We start from the raw sequence: 9653 nt of genomic DNA on the forward strand, positions 1-9653 counted from the left end.
GTGCAGTGTTGCAGGTATCTCTCTGTCTCTCTCCCTCTCTACCACCACCTTCTTTCTCCATTTATGACTGTCTCTATCCAATAAATAAATAAAAATAATAACAAAAATTAAAAGAAACTAAACTTCTCCCAGGGAAAAGGATGAGATGGCGACTAAGAGGCCACTTGCTCTGGGAAGAGGAATAAAGACAGGATAGTCTGCCTCTGCCAGACCTGGGCCATATTCAGCACATGAGCTCCACAGCAATGCACCTGTCACAGCCAAACATTCTGTAGCCATAAAAGTTCTAACCATGACTTGGGTTTTCTGACAGAAACAATGGTTTTTGCAAGATCCACAGGCTCATCAAGCTGAACTGAAGGACAGTCCTGAGAAAAGACTCTGCCTGAAAGACACTTGGTTTGACCTCTGAGTCTTTCTTTCTATTTTTTTTTTTCTTTCATCAGAGCTTCACTGATTCAGGATAACTATTTTTCTGATAAAGACAGACACAAAGAGGCTGAGAGAGAGAGAATGAAGGCAACCACAGCACCTCCTCTGAGGTCATGGGAGCCAAGGCTTGAACCCAGATCACACACATGACAAGTCAGCTTGCCCTCCGGGTGAACTATTTTGCCGGCCTTAGCCTCTTGGCCTTTCTCAGCTCCAGAGCAAAAAGAGACACTGCCTGTCACCTGGGAGAAGGCTTCTCTCTCCCCACAGTCCAGGTGAGATGTCCGAGGGTGTGGCTCTCTTGCTTTCTGCTCCATCCAGGCTCTTGGGAGCTGACCTAGGAGCCAGCCCTCATTGTTCCCATCCCCTCAGCTTACCTAGAACCTTCTAACGAAAGATGGAGAACAGAGGGCTTACCAACCCATGGAGGAAGAGCCAGAAGAACTCTCCCCAAAATGGAGAGTGAAACCTGGACAAGAAACCCAGGAGTTCCTGCCCCTCACCTGATAGTCCTCCACTCCAGAAAGGACAAAAACTGCAACCTCCAGCCACAAATGAGCAGCCACAGCCTCCGAGCCCTAGCCTGACTCTGGCACGAATAAAAAGACATTGACAGTAGCATCCTCCACCATGACATACCAAGTGCTAGCAATCAGGTTGGGCCAAGTGAACACCGGTTTCACATTGACATCACCAGGTGGGGTAACTGGAGCCTTGAAATGCCAGCTGCAGGGTCCGTGCTCACCCAGAGTCCGGTTTTGAGAGTATGTTGTAAAAGCTAACATCTGCGCTGACCACCAAACAGTAAAAGTGAACTCACCAGCTAGCCACAGGCACGCCCCAGCCCCAGCGGGAGCCAGTGAATTCAAAGGTCCAACTTGAAGGGAGACTCGGGCTGGCTGATGTGAAGAGAAGTGTTGCCTCCCCAACTTCAGGTAGAGTCCTCGGCCCCTCCCAGGGCTGCCAACGCTGAGCAGACAGGGATGGACTGTGGGCACACTGGCACTCAAGAAAACGTTTTCAACAAAGGGCAGCAGCTGATCTTGCTGCGGCTCTGATTCCCAAAGGATCCCAGGGTTTTTCCCATCATTTTTGTCCTTTTTCAGAAACCACTTAGCCGCTGCCCCTCCTCCAGTCATGCCAGGGCCTCACTCAGTGCACTTAGCCACACACAGCCCAGAACCAACCAGAGCTGTGACCTCGGAGCTTAAAGAAGGAGAGCACTGCTGCTCCGTCCTCCCAAGCCCACCACCTCGGAAAGAAAGTTGTGGAGGAGGCTGCTCAACAAAAAACATTTTCAAACCCAAGCAATAGAACCCAGCAGCCTAGGATTGCACCTTTCCTAACCTGCAAAAGAAATGGGAGTGGTGTCACTCAGCCCTGGCCTGGAATTTAGGGTCTTTTTTTGGCTTTGCCACCAGCTCTGTGTGACCTTGAGAGACTCCATTTCTCTTGGACCGCTCATTTACTGTACATCAGCAGCCATATTTCACCCAGTAGAGTACACTTGTTACCATGCACTAGGACCTAGCTTCAAATCCACCTGTTTAAGGATAGCTTCACAAATGGTGTAGCGGTGCTGTCTTGCCTTTCCTTCCCTCTCTGTCTCTGTCTCTGTCTCTCTCTCCTCCTAACTATCTCTCTCTGTCTCTTGCCCTAAAAGAAAAAACAAAAAAGATTCTGTGAGTGGTGGAGCTGCAATAACTCTAGCATCAAAAAATAATAATAATTGAGGTGGTGGGTTCAAGCCCCCAGTTCCCACCTGCAGGGAAAAAGCTTTCCAAGTGCTAAAACAGTGCTGCAGGTGTCTCTCTGACTCTCTCTGTATATATATCTCCTCCTTCCCTCTCTATTTCTGGATGTCTCTATCAATAAGTAAACAAAGATAATTTAAAATTTGGGGGGCCAGGTAGTGGCACACTTGGTTGAGTAGCACATGTTACAACGCACAAGGACCCAGGTTGAAGCCCCTGTTCCCCACCTGCAGAGGGAAAGCTTTGCAAGTGGTGAAGCAGTGTGGCAGGTGTCTCTCTTTTTCTCTTTCTCTCTATCAACCCCTTCCCTCTCAATTTCTGGCTACCTCTATCCAATAAACAAATAAGTAAAGATAATAAAAAATAAAAAATTAAATAATAACAACTGAGGTGGGGGCAGGGGTAGATAGCATAATGGTTATGTAAAGAGACTCTCACACCAGAGGCTCCAAAGTCCCAGGTTCAATCCTCTGCATCACCATAAGCCAGAACTGATAAACTCTGATAAAGAGAGAGAGAGAGAAGAGAACAGAAGAGAAGAAAAAAAGAAAAACAAGCTGGGGGGTCTTCAAAGTGCTAGCCTTTCTCAACCAAGTTTCCTTGGAGAACCAGAGAATAAAAAAAAAAGAAAGATAAGGTGGGAGTCGGGCGGTAGCGCAGTGGGTTAAGTGCACGTGGCGCAGTCTCCTCCTTCTCTGACAATCCCTCACTCTTCCTGATGGCCTCTTCCCTACTCACAGGCACCCCGCAGGACCCTGTCCTCAGAGCCTCACTTTTACCTGCATCCCAGCCTCTCTGAATCTCCAGGTGAAAACAGCAAACCCCTGCTCCCCAGCACATCCTGAGAGGTCTCTTCCCTCCACATTTACCTCCCCTGAACATCCCTGTCTGGAAAGATGCCAGCTATCTTGGAGTCAGCAATGTGATGTGTGTTCTTTTTTATATTTTAATGTTTTATTTATTTACTAATGAGAAGGATAGGAAGAGAGAAAGAACCAGATGTCACTCTGGCACATGTGCTGCTGGGGATTGAACTGAGGACCTCATGCTTGAGAGTCCAACACTTTATCCACTGTGCCACCTCCTGGACCACTGTAATGTGTTTTCTCATCTCTGCCCTCTTCTTCCCTGTCCCGGCTGTTGGGATTCCATTTCTGAGGCTTGTGTTCACTCTTTGAAGCCAGTACACCCTTCTTCTCACCTAAGGCTCCAGAAGTGTTATCTTTTTTCTTCCTTTTGTTGCCCTTGTTGTTTATTGTTGTTGTTGTTAGTATTGATGTTGCTATTGCTGTTGTAGTTGTTGGATAGGACAGAGAGAAATGGAGAGAGATAGGGAAGACAGAGAAGGGAAGAGGAAGACAGACACCTGCAGACCTGCTTCAACACTTGTGAAGCGAACCCCCTGCAGATAGGGAGCTGGGGGATCAAACCTGGGATCCTGATGCTGGTCTGTGCACTTTCCGCCATGTGCGTTTAACCCGCTGCACCACCGCCCGGCTCCCAAAGTGCTATCTTTCTCCATCCTAGCTCTCCCACACCTCCCTGCCAAAAGCCCTCGAATATGAATCCAATGGATCCCCTCCCCCATCCTAGCACATGAAGCTCACCATCCCAGAATCTCCCCCACTGTGGCTTACTTTCTCCTGTCACCTAGACACACTACTGTGCTTCTTCCTTCCACAGTTTCCTCCTGCAGCCCCAAGAGCTTGGACTGATGGTACAATATCCCATATTGTTGTTATTGTTATCATTATTGTTTTGACCAGAGCACTGCTCCACTTAGGCTTATAGTGGTGCCAGAGACTAAACCCAGAACCTCTGAACTTTAAGCATGAAAATCTGTTGCATGAACTATGTACTATCTCCCTGACCCCATTGAACCCATCTTCAACTCTCTGATGGCAGGTGAGAACTATGCTTGGGGAGATTCTTTCACTGAAACTCCACCTCCTCCAAAGAGCCTTCTCCTCACCCCTCCTCAAGGGCCCCAGCCTAACACACACCTCTAAACTCCCACAGAGATGTCGGCATCTGCCTTCCTGTGTCAGTGGGCACACATGATCACACTGGCAGCAACAGAGGCAGTAACTATTTGCTGAGCACATACAGCGTGCCAGACTCTGGGAGGCACCATATCACACCCTCTCGTCAGACCTTCATGGTTGTCCCAGGTGAGCACTACTTTGTCCCCTTTTTGCAGATGAGAAAGTGATGCTTCCACAGACTCTATTAACCATCCCCTCCCCCTGGCACACACACACACACACACACACACACACACACAAGCTCCATGAAGCCACAAGTGTCCTACTGACATTTACCTCTTGGGGTGTGTGACGATTGCCTCACCAGTTTTAGTGGGTCCTGGGTAAGATAGAGCTCTCCTGGCCTCCACTCCCCTTCTCTAAACCTACTTCCACCCTTTTGCCCTGAGGAGCACACTGTAAATATTTACTGGCCTGGCTTTATCTGAACAGCACCTGGCTCACTGTGGTTCTCCCAAGACTCATGAACAGGTGGCATGGACACAGACATCTGTGTGGTTTTCTGGGTCATTATCTGAAACAGGTTGTTCTCAGATTTATGTGATGATGTACCCATTAAGATTTCTTATAAGTAGATCATGTTTTAATTATGATTTGGAGGATCTGGGAGAGGAATACTTCTCCAAACTCAGGTCTGATGGGGATAAAAGGCAGCTGGAGGACACGCCAGCTTACGACTGGAACAAGTCTGGTGCGACAGACATAAAGCCATTAGCATTGAGTGAAAGCCACAGTTCTCCCTTGAATATCACCACCGGTGTTTGTGAGAGGAGGGGCCTGCTCACTTACACTGAGCACTTGACATTGACGTTGAGCCCTTGACGTTGCCAGGTCAAGGTCAAGAGATAAATTCATTGTCATCATCAGTGCTCCTCAAGGATTTGAAGGTAGGCATCCTGACAAAGCTTAAAAAGTAGCAAATTTTCATATGCTGAAAAGTCCTGGTGACCAAGTTCAGGAACCATCAACCTGGCACCTTGAGGAAGTTCAGACACAAGCCAAGAAGTGTAGGCCCCAACCATGGGGAGAGTGGATACAACTCTGCAGGATCCTCTCAGCCACACCCTCCCCAAGAAAATGACCCCCAAGTCTTCTCCTGAGCCTGTATTAGGATTCTGCTTCTCTGATGTTTATGTCTTGCTCCCAGATTTTAAAGATGGCAAACAGCAAACCCAAAAGAGAACTACTCTCTTTCCTTTATTTTGTCTATGAATTAGTCTCACTGAGTTCCCACAGCAATCTAAAAGACCAGTTCCTATGTGTTGGTCTGCTTCTAATTCTGCTTCTAAGACCCCTTCTGTTTTGATCATCACGTTAGGTTCGCTTGTATTGCTTTACACTGTGGTCTATTTACATAATCACTGCTTTACCTGAGACCCGCCCTGACTTCAGGGCATTGGTTTAATCCCCACTGGTTAGGTGGAAGCTTAATACTTCTGCACACGCTTTTTCCTTCTCCCCACCCCCTATCCTACATACTTCTTCTTCCAACCTGACACTTCCGCCTCAGGAGATATAAAGGACAGGATTTTCTAATGAATAGAGATTAGATAGATTGCACTGCATTCCCGCTCAGTAAAGATTGAACTGCATTCCCAGCTCAGCCATGAGTCCCTAGTCATCTCTCTCCTGCCCGCAAAGCTAGCCCAGCACCTGTGGGCAGCAGGGGTCAGTAAGAGGGGTCGTCCAGCCCTAGAAGTAGACAGAGCCTGCAGTCTGACAGATGAGCAGCACCAGAGGGCTGAGCATTGTTCTAAAGAACCAAAGTAGGTTCAAGGCCCCAGCTCCCCACCTGCAGGGGAGTCACTTCACAGGTGGTGAAGAAGGTCTGCAGATGTCTTTCTCTCCCTCTCTCTGTCTTCCTCTCCCCTCTCCATTTCTCTCTGTCCTACCCAACAACAATGACATCAATAACAACAGCAACAATAAAAACAATGAGGACAACAAAAGGGAAAATAAATGTAATAAAATTAAAAAGTTAAAAAAAAAATAACCAACGCAGGAATTGGCAGCAAGAAAATGCTTGATGGATCAGGAGTGTGGGCAGAGAATGGGGGTGGAGTGGGGTGGGGTGGGTAGAGCAGAGATAGATTGCCTGACACTAGCTGCCTGTCTTCATGTGGACAATTTAAACTCTGGACCTACTTCCTCATCCACCAAAATAAATTAAATAAGGCAAGAGCACCTGTCCAGATGGCCTTGTCAGGCTTTTGTGGGGATTGATGAAGAGGCTGGGTGTGGATGTGCTCTGTGCACTGGTAATGCTCTGGGCAGGCTTGAGCTCTCACTGTCATTCTCTCAGGATGAGAAGCATATCTGATGACTGCTGAGTTACATCCGGCCATTAGCTTGAGGTTCTGAGTAATTGTTTTTTAATGAAGAAAAAAAAAGGATTTGCTTAATGGTTCATGAGTCACACAAGTAAGCATCTCAGCACCAAGATTCTCTTACTTTAAAGATGTGGCTGTCCCACTAGCCATGGCTGAGGGAAAAGGTCAAGTGTGACCCTGCCTCTTTCCCTGGGGCCTGCTGTGCACTTTGCAAACCCACAACAGTGAGTGGGGTGGACAAAATGGTCTCTACCTTCAAGAAGCTCAGGGTGGATGAGGGAGAGAGAGCTGCATGCTTTCTCACTCTCACACTTGCAGGATGGGTAAATGGTAACAGGTGTGTGCGAGGTTCATGCCAACAGTGACCTCTGAGCAGCTTTCAGTGCCAGTGCAACCATAGTAGTGAGCCCAGTAGATCACACATGTTACCATGAGCAAACCCTGCTCCCCACTGGCAGAGGGGAAGCTTCATGAGTGGTGAAGCAGTGCTGCAGATCTTTCTATCTATCTATCTATCTATCTATCTATCTATCTATCTATCTCTGTCTTCCCCTTTCAGTTTCCATCTCTTTCAAAAAACAATAAATAACAAAAGGTTAAAAAAAAGTCACCTCATAGTAGTAAAATCACGTACAAGCAAGTATAAAAGCAGTACGCATGTACAAGACAGGGTAACACCAGAAAAAAAAAAAAAAGAAAGAAAGAAAGAAAGAGAAAGACTGGGTATAATCTGAGATGTGTGTGTGGCAGGGGTCAGGGGAGTGAGCTGAAGGACTGGTGTTCATTCCTCAAGCCCAAGCTGTCTTATCTCTCACGGGCTATTTTCTCCCTGACTGGGCCCCCACTTCCTATTCTACCCATCTCCAATCCGGAATCCATACCCCACACACATGCCAGTTAAAGCACTGAAACTCGTGAAGGCTCAATCCTCTACTCCACTGCCTGCTGAGGGGAGCTCAGATCCCTAAGAATGACATCTCAACCCCTTTCCAGCACTGTCAACATTTCCAGCCACCACTCCTGTGATGCACTTCAGTCTTCCCTGCACCCAGTTCACACCAGACAATTCATCATTCTGCAGGCTCACTATGTCAGCTAGCTTAACTTGATATCACAGCCTACAATATCAAAGCAAGTGGGCTCTGGGGATTGAACCCTCACACTTTGATCTTAAGTAAGCTGAGCAATGGTGCACCTGGTTGAAAGCACACCTTACCATGTGCAAGGACCTGGATTCAAGGCCCTGACCCCACCCGCTGGGGGCAAGCTTCATAAGCAGTGAAGCAGCGCTGTATCTCTTTCTCTCTCTCCCTATCTCCCACACTCCATCTCAATTTCTCTGTCCTATCAATTCAAGAAATAAATATAAAAATTTTAAAAGTAAGCTGAAGTGAAGATGACAGTCCCTCTTGCCTAGGATTATTGTCCAGATCAAATGAACAGACAAGGGAGTTGGGCGGTATCACAGCGGGTTAAGCACAGGTGGCGCAAAGCACAAGGACCGGCAGGGGGGTTCCAGCCCCTGGCTCCCCAACTGCAGGGGAGTCACTTTACAAGCAGCGAAACAGGTCTGCAGGTGTCTATCTTTCTCTCCCCATCTCTGTCTTCCCCTCCTCTCTCCATTTCTCTCTGTCCTATCCAACAATGATGACATCAACAAAAACAATAATAATAACTACAACAATAAAACAGCAAGGGAACAAAAGGGAATAAATAAATAAATATTTTAAAAATGAACAGACAAAAACATTTCGATCAGCTCCTACAGAGTCAGTGCTCAAAAAGAATGTGAAGTGGGCTGAGACAGCATAGTGGTTATGCAAAAGACTGATACCTGAGACTCCAAAGTGCCAGGTTCAATCTCCAGCACCAACATAGGCCTGAGTTGAACAGTGTTCTGGTCTTTCTCTGTGTATGTCTCTTTCTCATTAAAAGATTAAATGAACAACAACAGTAATAACTACAACAATAAAACAAGGGCAACAAAAGGGAAAATAAATATTTAAGAGATTAAATTATATATATATATATATATATATATATATATATTTAAAATGCTTTGTTGTTAGATAAATGGATTGAAACTCCCTGGGGATGTGATGTCATGTCCCTGATAAATGAATTGCTCCTCCTTCTGGACATGTGGGTAAATTCAACCATATGTCGCCTTGCCTAACAGACAACCACCTTGGGAGATGCATAATCATCACAACTTCTTTGGGTTTGTACTGCACACAGTTGAGGCTTCTTGAGCATCGTCCCTATGTTGGCTTCAGTAGTCAGGATGAACTAAGTTCTGTGGTAACAAGCGACTCCCAGATCTCAGCGACTTTGGACATCACAGGTCTACGTTGCAGTCATCCTATGGGTCACTCGCTGGCTGCCGAGGGCTCTGTCCACGTGCCATTATGTGGGACCCGAGTTGATAGGCTCCACTCTCTGAGACACTACCAGTCACTGTGGCAAAGGAAAAGGAATGTGGAAATTCTCACACTTGCTCCTCTTTAGAATCTTTTTCTGCCCAGAAATGACACATTTCTGTTCATTGTATTGGTCAAAGCAAGCCAGCCGGGAGAATACAAGCCTGCCATGTGCTCGTGAGGCCAGGATATGGGCAGACAGCTCCAACTGCCAGCACAGGAGTCCAGCCCCTCAAGTGAGGAACAGGTGGGTCTCAATTTACTGATAGCCCCCCTCCTAAGATGTTTGTGACTAGAGAAATGATATCCTGGAAGCTGTACTCAATCTCCCTACAGAGGCTCATAGAAACAGCAGGACTATTAACTGACGAGCTTGGACTAGGCAAGGCTCGGTCTCAGAGGGAGAATGGAACTATGCTTGGGAAAGGGGACAGAGTTCCAGCACTATGCTGGACAGAGATGGGCTGCTGTGCTTGCAGGACTCCAGTGTAGCTGCTTTAAAAATATATATTTATTTATTAATGAGAAAAGAGAAGCAAATCATCACTCTGGCACATGTGGTGCCAGGGAACAAACTCAGGACCTCATGCCTGAGGGTCTAACTTTTTTTTAAATTTTATTTTTTAATATTTATTTATTTATTCCCTTTTGTTGCCCTTGTTGTTTGTTATA

The sequence above is a fragment of the Erinaceus europaeus genome, chromosome 12, assembly GCF_950295315.1.
Source record: "Erinaceus europaeus chromosome 12, mEriEur2.1, whole genome shotgun sequence".
In the NCBI taxonomy this organism is placed as follows: domain Eukaryota; kingdom Metazoa; phylum Chordata; class Mammalia; order Eulipotyphla; family Erinaceidae; genus Erinaceus; species Erinaceus europaeus.